The sequence below is a fragment of the Hemitrygon akajei genome, chromosome 23 (assembly GCF_048418815.1).
Source record: "Hemitrygon akajei chromosome 23, sHemAka1.3, whole genome shotgun sequence".
Taxonomy (NCBI): Eukaryota; Metazoa; Chordata; class Chondrichthyes; order Myliobatiformes; family Dasyatidae; genus Hemitrygon; species Hemitrygon akajei.
In genome coordinates, this window is record NC_133146.1 from 49,382,557 (window position 1) to 49,402,860 (window position 20,304).

General features: G+C 39.3%; 1 protein-coding gene across 3 annotated transcripts in view; it reads left to right on the forward strand.

Annotated features, from left to right (window-relative positions):
- The first annotated feature begins 17,800 nt into the window (after positions 1–17,800).
- c23h10orf90 (chromosome 23 C10orf90 homolog) overlaps positions 17,801–20,304 on the forward strand; it is a 198,192-nt gene continuing 195,688 nt past the window's right edge. For all 3 annotated transcript variants that reach the window (XM_073027586.1, XM_073027582.1, XM_073027585.1), the window contains exon 1: positions 17,801–17,987. The gene's annotated coding sequence lies outside the window, so the exon portion shown is untranslated. The remainder of the gene's footprint in view (positions 17,988–20,304) is intronic.

The window sequence follows — 20,304 nt, forward strand, 5'->3', positions numbered from 1 at the left end:
CACTTTTCATGTGCACGTGTCTTTGGTGTTCAAACCAATAAATTGCATGGTCTATTTAAAAATGGCCTGACATTTATATGGAGAATATGTTGGATGGTTCTGATGATGTAATTGGATGTTCCTTGCAGTAATGATTTTTTACTAAATGTTCCATCTCTTACTCCCTCAATGTCAATTCTCCTTTAGGTCCTTCAATAGCTTATCTCACAATTAATTTGGGCTTCATACTCCATGTTATTGTATTTTGATCATTCATGTTTCTTGCAGTGTACGTTATTACAGAGAGGAAAGCTAAATGAGAAGATGTGCAGTATGTATCACTCAACCGCAGACATGATTTAAAAAAGAAAGATGAAATGCAGGTATGCCATAAAAGAAATGAGCTTTGGGAAGTCAAATGTTTGGCTGGAAAGAGTTTGGAGATACAAGAGACTGCAGATGATGAAACAAACAATTTATTGGAAGAACTCAGTGGGGCGAGCTGCATCAGTAGGGGGAAAGAATCATTAAAGTCCATGTTGTGTAGCTCTGCAGTCCTCGTAAATATGATAGATCTGGCAACTCAAAACTAGAATGTCATTTACAATAAACAGTAGCAGAATCTGTTTCCCCATGAGATACTGTATAACCTCATTTCGTGGTATATATCCTTCACTTTACCACAAACTCAAGTAGCATGTGGACCTCAAAATTGTATGACAATTACTATTTCAAGAGGAGTCAAATCATCCACCTATCACTCAAAGGCATTACCATTGTTGATTTACCCCCTCCTTCCTACATCATCTACATCCTGAGGGTCACCAATGAGCAGGAACACAACTGGAACAGCCACATATATAGTTCTTTTCATCATTCCCCTGTTCCTCTATTCTACACTCTGACATTTTAACTCTTGTCACCTAACTGTCACTTCCCCCTGGGTCCCCACCTCCTTTTAATTCTCCTGTGGTCCACTCTCCTCTCCTATCAGATTCCTTCTTCTCCAGCCGTTGAACTTTCCCACCTACCTGGTTTCACTTATCACCTTCCAGCTAGCCTCCTTCCCTCACCCCTGCTTTTTATTCTGGCATCTCCTCCTTTCTTTTCTCAACCCAAAATATCGACCGTTTACTCATTTTCATAGATGCTGCCTGACCTGCAGAGTTCCTCCAGCATTTTGTGTGTATTACATCTATAGTTTGTTACAAGAGCATGAGAGATTGATTATCTGGTGGTGAGTGACTCACCTCTGAAAACCCAAAGATATATCACCATCTGAATTATTTCAGTCATGAGCACATGGAATAATCTTTACTTGCTTGGGTGAGTGCAGACTCACAAAGATCAATGAGCTTGAAGACACTTGATTGCTACCCCATTGAACTCTGTAATAACTCACTGTGTTTACTTGCCAAGGCTACTTTGACAGCACTCACCAATCCTATGCTTTATACCAACAAGAAAGAGAAGAACTTAAGATGCATGGTAACACCACGATACTTCTCTCCAAGTTATAAACCCCCTGATCCTGGAATTGTATTGCCACTTCTTCTGTGTTATTTGGTCTAGATCCTAGAGTTTCTTACTCAAGGTTTTCATGAGTACAGTCACCAGGACGACGATATAGTGTTTTAAGAAGATGCTCCCTTTTTGGGATAATTTGGAATTTTCAATAAATACTATCAAATTCAGATATAAATAAATGTGAAAAATGACTGCACTATCCCTTTGGTTAACTGAATTAACAATAGACAGTTTTCAGTCTTTCTCCCCTCATATCTCCATGACAACCAGATTATAATGCATTTGGGATTCTTCAGCAGGATTTCACAAAAAGCACTGCAAAGTGATTGAAAATTTGAATTGACAATTGGTTTGCCACTTTTCTTTCCAATAAACTATTACAGATAACCTATCTGTAGATCTTGGATTTCAATAGTTCCTATGCCAAAGAGAAACAAGTAACAGATTGCCTCCGCCACCCACAACTATTCCGTAGACTTTTAAAAAGCATTTCTCAGTATGTTTATCAATTTGTGATTGGGTCCTTTTATCTTACTATTCATTAATCTGAAAGACAAGCACAATTTCCAACTAATATGTCAGCACCCACAAAGAATTGCAAGATGTAGCAACAATTGATTTTACTTTTGCGTCAGTCAGTTAATCCTACTGCAACAGAAAGTTCAGCCGTTCAAAAACTTCTTCAAAATTAATAACATGCAATGGACTTTATTTTTGCAGAGGAAACAAAGTGATTTTATAAATGGGATCAAATGAATAAAATAAGTGAGGTGCAGTAATAGTGATATTGTTCAATAACTGCAAATGCTGATTGTTAATAAGGATTTTTATGTGCACGAGTATAATGGAGGTATTAACCTACAACAAAGAATTTCAAGTAGTTTAATGCTTCCATAAAAATGCAGATTATGAGATTATGTAATGACCTATTAACACAATGACATAAAGCACTATATATTCATCTATAACAGCAATTTGTGATATGGTACAGCTGTGAAAATTGTCTGATAAGCAATGTATTTCAATCAGCATGCAAAAAAGGACAAAGACAGACAACTCCTTCGGTGAAATCAATGGTTTTGCATTCATGGTTTCCTCAAACTCTGGGATCACTCAAGTTTGATTTAAGATGTAAGCTTTATTCAAAATTATGTAATGAATTTTCCTTTAATTCCACAAATATCTCTTGTCCATACACTACACATTGCAATCAGTCTCAAATCCCCATGAAAATCATTGGATTATGGGAAATTTTACAGAGCTCAGACAGCTATTTTCCTGCACCTTTACACAATTAATTTGCCTGGAAATACTCAATTATGTTGAGTTCCAATTATTGGAAAGGTATTGGAAAGGTGTCTTACAAAGTGTCAGACTGTCTTTTCCTCATGGGCTGACTCCACACAAAGAAAACAAATCTCAAGCATGAATTCTATGGTGTGCTGAAGAGATGGAGGAAAAGCAGACGAGGCATTGTACCTCAATAATACTTCTCAGTGTTTTTCATATAGTTTGACCTTGGAAGCAGGACGCTGTGGTATTACTTCACACTGAGCCTCTAAAACAATTGCATATCTTTAATTTATTACAATAGTAAATTAGTAGGTTGGGCTAACAATTTGAAGAAAGTAAGTAACTGAGTTTCTAAAAAATTGCTAGTCTCATTAATGCTGGCAACTTCACAATTGCAGTGAAAATTTGATTTTATTCAAGAAGAGGGAAATCATCTGGCCCACAGGTTAAAGAACTGCACCTCCTCCCTTGCCACCAAACCCAAAGCACAATGGCAGTCTTTTATTTGAAGTAATAGCCCATAGGATCTACAGTAGGTCCAAACAGCAAACCTAAACCAAGTTTGACTCATAAACATAAACAATTCTGACGGCTTCTATAGAAAGGAATAAATTTGATGTTTCGGGCCAAGACCGTTCTTCAGGACTGGAAAAGAAGGGGGAAGATGTCAGAATAAAAAGGTGGAGAGAGGCGAAGGAGGACAGCTAGGAGGAGGTAGGTGAAGCCAAGTGGATAGCAAAGTTAAAGGGATGGAGAAGAACAAACCTGATAGGATAGGAGAGTGGACCATAGGAGAAAGGGAAGAAGGAGTGGACCCAGATGAAGGTGATAGGCAGGTAAGATGAGGTAAGAGGCCAGAGTAGGGAATGGAAGAGGGGAGGGGAAGGGATTTTACTTACCAGATCAATATTCATGTCATATGGTTGCCAGAAACAAAAGTTAATGGTTCACTGCTAATGGTGAATTAAAAGCTTTTGCCTAAGGTGTTCCACAGGGCTCGTGACTCAGACCCCGAGCTTTTGCAATATATGGTGCACCCTCATGTTCCTGGGGGGGACGCATTCCTAGAAAATCACAATTTTCAGTAACATGAAGTCATGACAAAAATTGACAAAATTTGTTCTGTGAGGAGTGCAGTAAACTTCGAGAACAGCAGCTGGCGTGTGTAATTGAGGGACCAGCCTAATGAAACTGCAGTACTACAAGATGCAAAGCAGAAAGCAATTGACAAAACTTAGTGATTCCATAAGCATCACTTCAGATCAAGAGATCTGCAGTTCAGCTACATCTAACCAGGAAAGTGGACAGTTAAAAAATACAATTTGAGAAGGTATCCAAGACATGTGTGCCAAGGACAAGGCTAACAAAATTTGCATCCATCGTCAATCTGAATGATTTGCTTTGTCTCCTTTGCTTTGAGTTTCTTGTGATTATTTAAGCATCTTGGAGTACTGAATAGAGTAAGGCTATGAGACCATGCTGTCATGGTCCAGTCTGGGGTCCGCATTCCGGGTTGCGGTCCATGAGCTCCGGACTCCAGGTCCTCCGGCTCTCCCTTGTTTCAGATGGACTAAGTCATAAACACCTGATGCTCATCTTGCTGGCTGGGAATATAAGTGGCCCTGGGATTGAGTGTGGGTGGGGTTGTCTTGTCTCACCTTGCATCCCTCGCAAGATTCTCATGGAGCAAATGGCTGGTGGAAGGCTGGTATGGCCACTTGCCATCTTTAGGCTGCGTTGGAGAACCATGGCTTCTTGGAGCCTTGCTGTCAGTGGTCAGAGCTGTCATTGCGGTATGGATTCAGCTGTTTCCTGGGCCAGCTGGGTGGCCGTCAGCCACTCCGAGCTAGGTAGGGATCCGGTTGTTTCCGTAGCCAGCCAAGGCTGCCGGCCGTAACGGCTACTTGGAGCAGCCCCGATGCAGAGATGGAACTGTCTGTCATTCTTTGGTGTTTGTCTCTTCCTGTCCTTGCCCTGTGGGGTAAGTGAGGCTGTTCTACTGTTGCCCTGCGGGGAGAATCTGTCTTGCCTTGTCCACGCCTCTGTGGGGTAAGTCAGGCCGTTCTGCCGTTGCCCTGCGGGGGGAATCTGTCTTGTCTTGTCTTTGCCTCCGTTGGGTAAGTCTGGCCGTTCTGTCGTTACCTGATGGACTGTCCTGCCTCACCTTGGTGTGGAGTTAAAGATGAGATCAGGCTTGTCGAAGGAGAAGTCCTGGCTCTATGTCTATGTTCTGTCCAGTCTCATGTTAGTGTCTTGTTAAAGATGAGTCCCAGCTTGTCGAAGGAGAAGTCGCGGCTCTATTTTTATGTACAGTTCCTAGTCTGCCTCCAAGCTCCAGCCAAGCCTCATCACTTCTTCGCCTGGTTTTGGGGTCCAAGTCCGAGGCAAGACCCAGGTTCTGGGTCCTTGTCCAGTCTCAGGCTTGGAGTCCGCCCTAGGCTCCTTGTTCCCAGTCTCTCATCCTGCCCTGTTCCTAGCACTGCAGTGTCTGCGTCCTGCATTTGGGTCCTGATACCCCCCCCCCCCCCCCACTCTTCACTTTCCATTGGGATTACTCCCTCTATGATTCCCTTGTCCATTCATCCTTCCCCACTAATCCCCCTCCTGACACATACTCCTGGAAGCAACTGAAATGCTACATCTGCCCATTTACCTCCACCCTTACTTTCATTCAGGGCCCCAAACAGTCTTTCCAGGCGAGGACTTCACCTGTGAATCTGTTGTGGTCATCTATTCTATCCAGTGCTCCTGATGCAGCCTCCTCTCTATTGGTAAAACCTGACATAAAGTGGGGAACCTCCAGCTCGAGCTCCTCAGCTCTGTCCTCCAAAAGTGGAATTTCCTGGTGATCAACCAGTTTAATTCCTATCCCCATTCCCATTACGACATGTAATGTCCCATGGCCTCCTCTTCTGCCATGATGAGCCCACTCTCAGGGTGGAAGAGCAACACTTCATATTCCATCTGGGTAGCCTCCAACCTGATGGCATGAACATCAATTTTTCCTTCTGGTATTTTTCCCCCTTCCTCTTCCCTCTTCCCTCTTCTTCCATTCTCCATTCTGGCCTCTTACCACTTCCCCTTACCTGCCAGTCACCTCCCACTGGTGCTGTTTCATCTCCCCTTTTTCCCCACTGTCCTCTCTCCTCTTCTAGATAGATAGATAGATAGATAGATAGATACTTTATTCATCCCCATGGGGAAATTCAACATTTTTTTCCAATGTCCCATACACTTATTGTAGCAAAACTAATTACATACAATACTTAACTCAGTATAATATGATATGCATCTAAAATCACCCTCTCAAAAAGCATTAATAAATAGCTTTTAAAAAGTTCTTAAATAGTTTACTAAAATACATTGAATGGTAACTTAAGCTCAGTCCTAACTCCGGCACTTTAACATATCTTACCCCTGGCGGTTGAATTGTAAAGCCGAATGGCATTGGGGAGTAATGATCTCTTCATCCTGTCTGAGGAGCATTGCGTCGATAGCAACCTGCCGCTGAAGCTGCTTCTCTGTCTCTGGATGGTGCTATGCAGAGGATGTTCAGGGTTTTCCATGATTGACCGTAGCCTACTCAGCGCCCTTCACTCTGCTACCGATGTCATACTCTCCAGTTCTGTGCCCACGACAGAGCCCGCCTTCCTTACCAGTTTATTAAGACCGTTATGTACAATTAAGCTTCTATTAGATTCATTCTTCTTCAATCCTTTGCCTTTCCCCCTCAACTGGCTTCACCTGTCAGCTTCTAGCTATCTGCTTTCCCCTCCCCCCCTTTTTATTCTGGTGTCTTTCCCCTTCCTTTCCAGGCCTAAAGAAGGGTTTCAGTCTGAAACGGCAACTGTTTATTCATTTCCATGACTTGTTGATTTCCCCCAGCATCTTATGTGTGCTACAGTTACAATACTGTCATCTCAAAAATAATATGAAAAAATGTCCGCATTTGTTCTGTGTATAAAAAGAAGGACAAATTCAATCTGATCAATTACTGGTCCATGAGTCTGCCATCAATCTTCAACAAAATGACTGAAGATGTTATCGACAATACTATAAAATAGCATTTACTCAACAATAAGTTGTTTGGCATTGCTCAGTCTGGATTTTGCCATGACCATTTTGTTCCAGACTTTATTAAATTGACAAGATCTCAGTTACAGAGGCAATGTCACATTGACTACCCTAGCCTCAAGGCTGCATTCTGGGCACCACAAATCTTCATCCAATTAGATTAAATGGGAATCAAATGGAAAACTCACCTCTGACTGGAGTTCCTCAGACAAAAGACAATGATTGTAGTTGTCGAGGTCAATCATCCCATTCTGAAGTCATGGTTGCAGGAGCTTCTTCAGACAATGTCCCAGCCCTAATTGTTTCACCAGCTTAATTTTGATAGCAGAAGTGGGCACCTTAGTTGATGATTGAATATTACTTAATCATATTTGCATTTTCTTAAGAGTATGATATCTACAGAAAGACCTGGAAAACATGGCTGATAAGTGGCCGGTAACATTTGAACAAGACAATGTTAAGCAATAACCATCAACCATCTACATGGAGAGAAAGACCAACCATTAGCCCCTGATGTTCAAAAACTTTATCATCACAATGTTTCCCACTGTCAATATCCAAAGTTAAGCATTGATCAGAAACTTAACTGAACCAACTGGATAAATAGCTCGAAGAAAGCTGTAGCTTTAGGCAGGATGGTAATTAAGGCAGTGAAATGCTCCTTCTATAAAAATTTGGGATTGTAGGGTACCTAACAGACTCCCTGATGACTACCTCTGCAGGAAGTGCATCCAATGCTGGCTCCTGACTGACAATGTCAAGGAACTGGACGTGGAGCTGGATGAACTCTGGAACATCTGGGAGGCTGAAAATTTCATAGATGAGACTTTTAGTGAAGGGAATCACACCCAGAATGCAGTCTTCAGATAGTAGATGGGTGACCAGCAGAAGAAGTAAGAGGAATAAGCAGCTATTGTAGGGCTCTCTTGTGGCCATTCTCCTCAGCAACACGTATACCCCTTTGGATACTGCTTGGTGGGTGTGGGGGGTGGGTGCAGAATGACTTATCAGGGCACAGCAGCAGCAGCGCTGGGGCTCAGAAGAAAAGGATGAAGTCAGGTTAGAGCAATAGTGATGGAAGACTTGATACTTAGGAGGACGAACAGGAGATTCTGTGGCTGCAGAGTTGATGCTAAGGTGGTGTGTTGCCTCCCAGGTGCTAGTTTCCAGGGTATCTCTGAGTGGCTGCAGAATATTCTCAAGAGGGAGGGTGACCAGCACATTGGCACCAATGACATAGGTAGAAAAGGGGAAGTGGTCCGGCGCTGTGAGGATAGGGAGGTAGAGAAGAGGCTAAAGAGCAAGACCTCCAAGGTAGTAATCTTTGGATTACTCCCAATGCCACATGCTAATCAAGCCAGGAACAGGATGATAGTACAGATGAATGAGTGTCTGAGAAAGAACTCCAGGGAGCAAGGTTTCAAATTTCTGGACTATTAGGATCCCTTCTGGGGAAGTTATGATCTGTATAAAAAGGACAGGTTAAACCTGAGCTTGAGGACACCAATATCCTTGCAGGTAGGTTTTCCGGAGCTGCTAGGGAGAATTTAAACTAATTTAGCAGGGGGTGGGAACTGGAGTGATAGGGCCGAAGATGGGGTAGTTGGTATAGAACTCATTGCATTGTGTAGTGACACTGAGGAAGGACAGGCAGATGATAGGACAAAATTACAGTCAGTAAGATGAGCTGAAATGTAGAACTGGGGCAAAAACGAAAAGGGTGATGAGTACAGGACTGAATGTATTATATTTGATTGCATGCAGTATAAGGAATAATGTAGGTGATTTTGTAGTGCAGTTAGAATTGAGCAGGTATGATGTGGATGTCACTGAATTGTGGCCGAAAGGAGGTCATAACTAGAAGCTAAATACCTAAGGATACATAATGTGTTAAAAACACAGGCAGGTAGGTAGAGAATGTGGGTTGGCTCTGTTTGTAAAAATCAAATCAAATCAAATCCTTGAAAAAAAGTGGATCAGCAGCTATAGAATCCTTGTGGATACTATTGAGAAAGTACGAAGGGAAAAGACCCTGATGGGAGTTATATACAAGCCTCCAAACAGTAGCCAGGATCTGGGCTACAAGTTACAATGGGAGATGGAAAAGGATTGTCAAAAGGGAAGTGTTGTGATAAAATCAAGGGTGATTTCAATATGCATCTGGAAGACATTGGCTGTATGCCAGAAATTTGAGAGAGTCACAGGGCAGGAGTGAGTGTAGTTGCTATTACTAAGGAGAAGGTGCTTGGGAAGCTGAAAGGTCTGAAGGTCTGAAGGTAGATAAATCACACGGATCAGCTGGACTGATCCAGAATTCTGAAAGAGGTAGCTGAAGTGATTGTGGAGGCATTAATAATGTTCTTTTAGAAATCACTAGATTCTGGAATGGTCCTGGAGGAATGGAAAATTGTAAATACTCTAACCCTGTTCTTCTGATAGTGTTCACAGTCCAACTGGCACCAATTAACTCATTTGAAATAGCACATTCATTGTTTGATTCTTCAGGCCATCCTGAATGTATAACATCTTTAAAATTGTAGCAAGAGAGCTATGAACGATAGTAAACCCAAGTGAAGAGTAAGGTCTGGAATTGACTCAGACTCAAAATAAACAAGATGACACAAATGAAATCCAAAGAAAAACCCCACAAACAGCAGTACTATAAATGGAATTCCTATAATTGAGCACTGAACACGCCGCACGAGGCCTTTAAGTATAGATTTTCCATGAAGGAATGTGGCAGGCAATAACTGGCAATTTGAGTCTCAAAGGGAACCATACTCCGGGAATTGGAGTGCTAAAACTTGGATGCCTGCTGCTGTTTAGTTGGGGTCATGAAAAAACAGGCAGACAATTCAGATGATCTGCTTCAAGAAAGAACTTGATTAGACAAGTTTGTGATTTTTAGTCATTTACAATTTAATGGTATAATTTTAATGTACTTATACAATGGATATTGGAATTCAGGCCAGGAATCAAGACACAACCTTTGTAAATCTATCAGAGTTGCCAAGAGACAGTATCAGTCCAAAATCTCATCACCCACCAACTGTCAGTTGTGGTAGAGCTTCCATGCTTTAAGAGGCTACAAAATTAAGTCCAGCAGCATCAAACTGAAAGAAATTTGGCATGTCTTTGTTGCCTTGTACAAATTTTTATTGATCCTACCGGGATGCATAACTGCTTGGTATGGCAACTGCTCTTCATGTGATCACATGAAACTGCAGAGAGCTTTGGACACAGATCAGCACGTCACAGAAACTATCCTCCCCTCCATGGACTCTACCATGAACTCTCAGTGCATCAGTAAAACAGTGCTTCTCTCCTCTCCCAAAGGGCAATATATAAAAAAGACTAAAAATATAACATCAGGGTCAAGCACAGCTTATACTTTGCTACTATAAGACTATTGAATGGTTTCCTAGTAAAATATGATGAGTTATTGACCTTACAATCTATCTCATTATGATCTTGCACCTTATTGTTTACCCGCACTGCCCTTTCTCTGCAGGCTGTTTTTATTATTCTTTTACCTTATTCTACCTCACTGTACTGTGCAATGATTTGATCTGAATGAACAGTATGCAACACACATTTTTCAATGTATTTTGGTGCAATGGAATATTGACAGCTCCGTTTTATTGGTAAATTTAATTGTAGGATAAATCTTTACCTACTTATAGAAGAATTTGGCAAATTATTTTAGTATAAAATACTTGAACTAAGTAGTTTTCTTTCATGAGGTTTGAAAGAAAATCATTTCTGAGCAGTTCAGTATCATACAGAATCATTGATTAATTAAACAAAAACAACCAGTTTGAAACTTTTCATGAAAATTAATATTAGGATATCAAGACTCTGGCAATTGTTTTGACAATTCCTAGTCTTTTCCCAGATTAATTAAATAGCTTCACTTACAGAGTAACATTGTAAGCTCTGTGAGTTCATAAAATGACTGTGATTGGTTAATTGTGCACTTCAGAATGTCATAAATATACTCCAGGTGGTTACACATCATTTAAAAATTATTAATATATTAATATTAATAGATTATATACACAAAAACTGAAATTGAGAGAGAGGGGAGAGAAGGAGGGAGGGATGGAGGGAGCGAAAGAGAGAGGGAGGGAGAGGAGGAGAGAGAGGGGAGGGAAAGGGGGGAGAGAAAGAAAGAAAGAAAGAAATTGGTAATTTGTTATAAACAAGGCTTGTGGAGACTTGTTGTCGAAAGGAATGGACTGATCAGTTCAAAGGAATGCAGAATCTGATTGATACTTCACGGCTGCTGCCAATACAGCTTATCCAGAAAGAAGCATGCTAAAGCAAGTCCATTAGTTATTTTTAAGTGGAAACCTCACTTCAGCAAAGTGCTTGCAGCAACGCTGAGTGTTGTTGCCAATAAAACAATTCTTGCTTTGGAGGCATTCACAGAATTGCTTTAATAGTTAATGACAATCCATGCCTAAGCACTTTACGAATAGTAAAACATATACCCATTAAAAATAATGCAGAATTGTTAAAACCAGTTTAAATAAATTATAAAACCATGATTATCTGCTGTTCAGAAGAATCTGAGCTGCACTACTTGAAAGGAAAGTATTTCTAAGGCCTAAAACTGTATATACTTCAATGGATTTAGTCTAACCACCTCTTGAATAAAGGTAGAAAAAATATTTCCCTCTATTTTCCAGATAACTAATTGATGCACCATCAATAACTCTCTGAGACGTGAGGCGAGATAGCGGCTTTTATTGGCTGGAAGAAAGAACAAGCAGCAAGTGACCACCACACTGCATCCTGGAGACTGAGGCCGGGGCGGTGTCCCCAATCACCTTTATACCGGGGTCAGTGGGAGGAGCCACCGGAGCAGTCAGCGGGGGGGGGGGGGGGGGGGGGTGCATGTCCAGACAGGTATATGTAGTTCACCACACTAATATAAATGCTCAATTCCCTTAATGTTTTTGATATGTAGCTGGCCACAATAATTTAATAATCTTTGAAACTAGCTTTCATCATTTAACAATCATTAAGATCTATCCTGTTTGATACAAAATGAATGGAACCTGATCACCTCTGCTAAAATCCACAGATTCAATCACTAATTAATCTGTAAATGAGGCTATATGCTCCCATCTTCATAAATTACCATGGCACCTATCATTGTGACATTAGCAAATCTGATTCTCTGTTTTGTTAATGAAACACCTTCCAATTTATGAGTAAATATGAAGAATAGCACTTAGAGTCATAGAGAAGTACAGCACAGAACCAAGCTCTTTGGCCCATCTAGTCCATGCCTAAACCCTTTAAACTACCTACTCCCATTACCTTGCACCAGGACCATAGCGCTTCATATCCCTACAATCCATGTACTTATTCAAACTTCTCTTAAACATTAAAATTGAGCTCACATGCACCACTTGTGCTGGCACCTCAATCCATAATCTCACAACCCTCTGAGTGAAGCAGTTTCTCTTCTTGTTCCCTTTAAACTTCTCACTTTTCACCCTTAACCCATGACCTCTGGTCATAGTCCCACTCAACCTCAATGGGAAAAGCCTCCTTGCATTTGCACTGTCTATACCCCTCATAATTTTTTATACCTCTATCAAATCTCCTCTCAATCTTTTCATGTTTCCAAAGAATACAGTCCGAACCTACTCAACCTTTCCTTCTTTCTTAGGTCTTCCAGACCCAGCAACATCCTTGTAAATTTTCTCTGCACTCTGACCATGCCTTTGCTGTTGTAGCCCCTAGACTGTGGAAAAGCATTCCCCTCCCTATCAGATCAGCCCCCTCCATTGTCTCTTTTAAGTCCAGGCTCAAAACTTACCCTTATTCACTAGCATTTGAATCTTCCTGATGTAGCTGATTTTTGGCTTGGGCCTAGGCTCATGCGCTGTTTATTTTGTGCCTATAAGCTGAGTGCCTTGTTGTTTATATCTGTGTTTCTTGTGCTTGTGATTTTAGCTACCTGTTACGGTTTGTAGAGCACTTTGGTCAACGTGGGTTGTTCTTAAATGTGGTCTATAAATAAATTTGATTTGACTTGACTTTCAACCTTGTTTATAGCTTTCCCGTAGGTAGATGACCAAAACTGTACACAACACTTCTCATTAGGGCTCTATACAACTTCAACATAATATCCCATCTTCTGTACTCAGTACATTGATTTATGAAGGCCTTGTGAGTGGCATGGATCCTTGTGGGATACCATTAGCCATTTCTTTCCTAAATTAAATACAGAATCTTGTCTCTACATTCAGTCTTCTACAATAACTCATCAGTTTATCTTCAGTTAAATGAGAATTAATTCTTGCAAATGTCACAGATGAAATTGGTCAAAACTGACCTTTTCTGAGGTACTGCAAGTCATCAGAAGAATCAGAATGGTTTCCAAATGTATTGATCGCCTTTAATCAGTACATATATTTTTTACTGTACCATTGGTAACAAACTCAGAAATTAATCACTGTTCAACAAGAGTACAAAGAGCAGCTTAACTTGAAAATGATGTGCTAATCTGGTGAAGCTGCAGAACTATGTGTGCTTTAAGTAACAGAAGCAAATTGCTGCATAAAGACTTAAATGATGTCAAAACCAATGAATCAAATCAAAGACTGGCAACCCTACTGTTTCCCAGTCTGTGATAACACAGCAATATTCGTCATGTTCATCCACATATCGTTTATTATCATTGATACTTGTTGTTTTGCAGCAGTAGTACAATGCAAGGCATAAAGAACTACTATAAGTTACAACAATAAATGAATAAATGCTGCCTATGAATAAATAAAATGTGCAAAAGTGGAGTAGCAAGGTAGTTTCATAAGGCTCATTGGACTATTCAGAAATCTGATGACAGAGAGAAAGAAGCTATTTCTAAAAACTGAGTGTGGACCTTCAAGTTCCTGTATAATGTGTAAGGCTGAGGAATGTGTCCAGCAGGGCAGATTATATTAAAACAGAAAAAAAAAGAATCAGACTGATGATAATAGACAGAATTGACAAGCTCAGATACAAATAGAAAAAAGAGCATGTTGTCTAATAATTGGAGAATTCCACATTTAGTCCTGCATGCTGCAACATGCAGAGGTTGAGGCTGTATTCATCAAGCTGGCACTGATTCATCTTTGGTGACAAGAAAAATTAAATACACTATTAACCCAACATCAGCGGTTTATAAGTTTGCCAGAAATAGCAAATCTAAGAATTGGAAGCATTTTTGAACTCTACGAAGGGGAGACAAGAAATCAATTAAGAAAGGCAAGGAAGAATAGGAGTGGAAACTGGCAAGAAACATACAACAGACTGTACTCATTATGATAGGTATGGAAAAAGGAGAAGACTAGTCAGGACATATATGGAAAATTAACTACAGACAGAGATGAGTGAGCAAATGGCAGACAAATTGAACAACTACATTGCACCTGCCTTCAGAAACAAAGACATGCAAAACTCCTAACAGATATAATCAAAGATTCTATTGAGAATGAAAATAACTTGGTCAAACAATTCAATCTATAGGTGTGATCTATTGAAAGCTGATAGAGTCTGAAGACCTGATGATTTACATCCCAGAATTAAGAAAGAAGTGGGGTTAGGGACAGTGGATACTTTAAATGTTCCTTTTACAAGACAGTGGCAAATGTGATCTGAATATTTTGAGATGAGATGAAGAGGGAAAACAGGGAACTACTGGCCTAATGTCAGTCATAGGAAAAACGTGAAGATCTATAATGAAAGATGTAACAACAAAACACCAGTAGGAAAAGAAAAATATTCAATTGAATAAAGATGCCCTGGACTTACAAAAAGAAAACCATGTTTGATTGACCCTTGGAGATCTTTGTGAATGTGGCCACTAAACTAAAAGAAAGGGAAATGGTGGATTGCTGGAGGCTGTTTAATGAGTTAAGAGCACATGAAATTTAGGGTTATGTGTAGGCAAAGATTAAGATAAACTTATTGGAGAAAATGCAAAACCTGGGAATAACCAAAACCTTGATGGGATGAGACTAAAGGGATAGCACTATTCTTGGACCCAGTTATTAACAATTTGACTGAGGAGACAAAATGTCATATTAAAGTCTGCTGTAAATACTGAACACAAAAAAGATCCTCAAATGAAATTGATAAGCTGAATGAATGGGTGAGTAAATAACAGATGGAATATAATGTGGAAAGAATATGAGATCATTTATTTTGATGCCTATAAAAGCAAAGCAGAATATTAAATGGTGAAAGATCGGGTAGTATTGCTGTTCAAAGGGATTTGGGTGTGCTTGTACATTTGTCACTAAAAGTCATCATGATGCAATTAGAAGAACAAAAGGCATGTTAGTCTTCATTGTGGGAGAGGGGAATTATTTATTCAGTGTTGGCAGATGAAGCCAAACCAAACTTGAGAATATTTGGATAAGCACATTTGTACAGGAGTATTAACTAGTTATATTGAGAATTGGGAGATGAGGGTGGAAAGAGACTAGATGCGTGGGAACCATAAATAATTGTAGGGGTTTGAAAAGAAGAAAGGTCAATGTGCAGGGTGAAGGGAACAACATAGGGTTAATGGAGGGGGCTAAAATGGTTACCTGTCTAATGGAATCATCACGATCTGTTAGGCTCAATCAGTACGCTTGTCTCAAATGTATATAAAAATCAGAGCATTATGATGATCTGATAAACATGGAGGTTTTTCCTTACTTGTTCATATTGATTGAATAATGATTTGTTGTATCTGTATATCTGATCATCAGAAACGTTCTTACCACTCAACCAACAGATATTGACCAGCTCTAATAGGAGTAACATAAACATGTGCAATTGAGAATGAACAACATTATTTTTATTGAATTCCTCACAAAGGTAACAACTTGAAGGTCACCACAGAGTGGAAACTTACTTGGAATTGTCACATAAGGAATGTGGCTATAAGTGCCAACCAGAGACTTTGTTTTGTACAGTACGGATCTCACCATTGACCTTTCAACACCTTTCTGCAGATGAAAGCAGAAGTAAGGGGAGTAATGAAATCTTTCCACTTATCTGGATAAGCACAGCTGGAATAACATTCAGAATGCTTGCCATCATTCAGACAATGCAATCCACTTAATTAAAAAAAACCCACATCCAGCTTAAGACATTAATTCTCTCAACAATTAATGCACTTTGGCTGCCATGTGTGACATCCACAAGATGAATATCACCATCTCACCAAAGATGGTATTAATAGCACGACACAAGTGAAATAACACTTCGGATAAAAATGGAAGTAGGGAGGTTCACCTCTACATTACACACTTGGATATGTACACTCAGTGGCCACTTATTAGGGACACCCGTTCGTTGATGCAAATATCTGATCAGCCAATCATGTAGCAGCAACTCAATGCATGACAATCATGTATTCATGCTTGAGAGTTTGGTTGTTCTTCATATGCATTAAAATGGGGAAGAAATGTGATCTAAGTGACTTTGACCATGGAATGATTGCTCCTGCCAGACGGGGTAGTTTGACTATCTCACAATCTGCCAATCTCCTTGCGTTTTCATGCATAACAATTGTTTATTTTTTCTCACTTACCTTCTAATATTTGTATATCTGTGCACTTGTAATGCTACTGTAATTTCCTCTGAGCTCAATAAGTTATCTATCTATCTAGAATTTACGGAGAATAGTGAATAAAACAGAAAACATCCTGCGAGCGGCAATTCTGTGGGCCAAATGCCTTATTAATGAGAAAGGTCAGAGGAGAATGGTCAGACTGGTTCAAGCTGACAGGAAGGTGACAGTAACTCAAACAACAGTGGTGTGCAGAAAAACACCTCTGAACGCACTACACGTCGAACCTTGAAGTGGATAGGCTACAGCAATAGAAGACCATGAGCATACAGAAATAGTACCTCCTGTCCCTAATGAAATGGCCACTGACTGTATTTCTGTCCCATTATTGCTAATGCAAAATCTTGAATTTCATTATCAAGCAGAACTGTGAGACACCTTCACCAAATGTTCACATCATTTTCTTAAGGGCACAAGGTAAACATTGGCCTTGTCAGTAATTACCACATTCCAAAAATCAATAGAAAATTTACTGTTAATGCTCTCTTTATCCTCAGTTGTACAGTCCAATAATTTCCCTACAGCACATTGTGTTCACTTTGAACCTTTAAAAAAATTTAATATACTTGAGTTCTGCCTTCATATCCATAATTTCTCCACTTAGATCATTTACTAACAGATTTGTAACTTTCCATTTTCTTTCTCACTTAAATATTGTAATTTAGAGCCTCTATGGTACAAGTGATTTTGTAAAATTTTGAAAAACATAAACATCTGTTGTTTTTGAAGTGAATGAAATGGTATGATTATGGGAAGGTAAAACATACAAAGTGAACCTGTAGAGGAATAATAGATTGTTTTCTTTCTTTTTATTGAATTACACTGATTACTAATTTCCCTTTGCATTATTGCATTTCATTTAAATGATTCATGAAATAAACACACTGAATCAAAATGGGTTTTTATTACAGATGGCAGATAACCAAGCAATCAAGGACTTCTGAAGAATTCCATTCATTGTTGTAATGTGCATCTGACAATTATTGATAAAGTAGGACTTTAATAAGTCATGAATTCATGATCATTACTTTACTTATCATTGACAAAATGACAAAAATTAGGAAAATTAGGCACATATGATTATAAAAATGAATGCTTCAACTTCAGAAAATTAATTTCTGTTGCGCTCTCCTTTAAAATAGTACAAACAAAAAGCTTAAAACATCTTTGCACTGCAAACAAGCTTTTCAGTGTTAATCATTAAATGAACCTTAAATGTTATGAATGCATGACTGATTCAACTTGGTCCTCAAAACACATTCTGTTAACTTCAAACTTCTTAAAAAGCTTTTCATATGTGATTGAGTTCTCGCAAGAAGAAGGTATTTGTTACATATGGATTTAGTTTTTTTTCCAAAAAAATTAAATCCCTAAATTATTTCTAATTATTGGAAGTAGTCTGGAAAGTGCTGGTGCCTTTCTGCATGCAGGTTGATATTTTCATGCCAAATCTTAAATGTGGAGAGTGACGGAATGGGACTTCACATGGGTAAGCTATTTCATAGCATTAAGAAATTAAGAACGTAGCCAGTTATCTATGTAGATGTACTTAATGCACTAAAGTATTTTCACCTGGAATATTTCTCCTTTTCTATATTGCGCTTTCATTTAAATGGTTCATTAAGTAAACACATTGAGTCAACACATTGAACCATTTTTATGGTAGACTGTAGATTAAAGAAGAAATCCAGGACTTTCATGAAGTATTCTATTCACTGTTGTAAATACACATTAGACAATTACTGAAAAAGTAATTACCTTAATAAGTACTGAATATCTTTCTTAAACACTTCTTGAAAATTTATTGTAATGCGTCCTTAAAAAGCTGCAAGTTCTCACCGAAATCTGTGTTGAGGAGGAGAATGAAAATGAAATCAAGCCTCAATAAAATCTTTCTTGTCTTAGCTTTTGAATATTATTATATTGCATGATGTACTGTAAAGTGCAGTCTTCAACCTTATTTAACTAAGTTCATGATTGTATTGTTGTTGCCATGGAGAACTGGTCTTCAGTTCAGGTCTTTTGTTTGAAGATGAGGTGAGTGACAGCATTAGGCTACTGTGTGTTTCCAGAAGCTAGCTAAAATACAACCTAGGAAAAACCCTATCTTCATGAATGCCACTTTGACTGGTTTGCATATGACAAAGCAAACCTTCTCAGTGGAAAGACAGTGGTAAATGTTTCATTTGTTGAGGTAAACAAAGAATGATTTATGACTGTGTTAAAATCTGAACAATTTTCTTTTAATTCATAATATTCAATATTGCCGAATTCTGCTTTTAAATTATTTAAATTTCAATTTACTTAATTATTGAGTTAAAGTGCAGAATAGGCCCCTTTGACCCCTTGAGCTGCATGGCCAACAATCCCTCGATTTAATTTCAGCCTAATCACAGACAATTTACAATGATCAATTAACCTACCAACCAGCATGTCTTTGGATTGTGGGAGGAAACAGGAACACTCAGAGGAAACACACACAATCATGGGGGAAGCATACAAACTCCTTACAGCCAGTGGCGGGAATTGAACTTGTGTCTATATTTTTACCCTTCCTCTTTACTTATCAGCAATTTCATGCTTTTCACCTTCTTCTGAAATCAATAATAGTTCCATTTGGTAAGGGTTTGCTACTTCAGTGCTATTCATTAATTGCTAAACCTTGAACATAAATAAAAGTTATTTGACTCTGAGGATCCTCTTAATGCAACCTAACCATGTTTTTAACCAGATCTGGAAACTAATTTCAGAATGCTGTTTTATTTTTTAACATACTTCCTGAACACAACTGAACACTTCTTGGTGTCAGAGCCTTTTGTAACATGGCATGAATTTAGTGTTAGGCCACAAGGGATAATACCACTCCCTAAATGGAAAATTGGAAATTTGCAAGAGTATTGGACCACTAGTCCTTTGGGTCATTGTTGCTGAGTATCTTTAGAAAAACTTTCATTTCTTCCAACACAATCAAATTAGGAAGCCAGCTAGGTATATAAGGCACTTCCTTGAAGACTGGGTGCTCTACTTTCTTTTGAAAAAGAACCCTTCAGCCTTCAGATTTCTGGGTCCTACTCCAACACCCTCTCCCTCTTTTTACCTGGTCTAAGATGCAAGTGTATCTACTCAGCCCGCCAGTTCTCTCAATGTTCTCACTGGAGTTTAGAAGAATGAATGGAGTTTAGAAGACTCTTATTGAAATTAATGAATATTGAAAGGCCTAGATAGACGAGATACACAAATGTTTCCAATACTGGGATACTTCAGGACCAGGCAACACAGCCTCCGAATGGAAGGACTTTTCTTTAGAACAGCGATGAAGAGGAATTTTTCTAGGACCAGAGGGCACAGCCTCAGAATAGAAGGACGCAACTTTAGAACAGAAATGAAGAAAAATTCCTTTAACCAGGTGAAACTGTGGAATTCATTGCCATAGACAGCTGAGCATCCACCACCTACTCCCATAGCCTCATGTAATACTGACTGGGTGGGGGGGGGGCTAAGTAGGTGCTACACCTTGTGCGAGGGTGACCTGCAGACTGGCAGGGGGAAGGAGTCCTTTGGTAGAGATGTACATATCTCCACCCTGTCATCTGTATTACAAGATCAAAAATAACTGGTTATTTTTGTAAGTTCATGTTTAAGTTAATTTGTTAGCATTTGCTAAGATTAATAGCATTCAAAACAACATCTGCTGCTGTCTATCCAAAGAAAGATACTTGACTGAAAATTATTTGCCTGGATTACAGCTAGCAGTGATCTTCTGGATTTTCCCAAGTGGACCAACTGTCCACATCTACCACTTACAT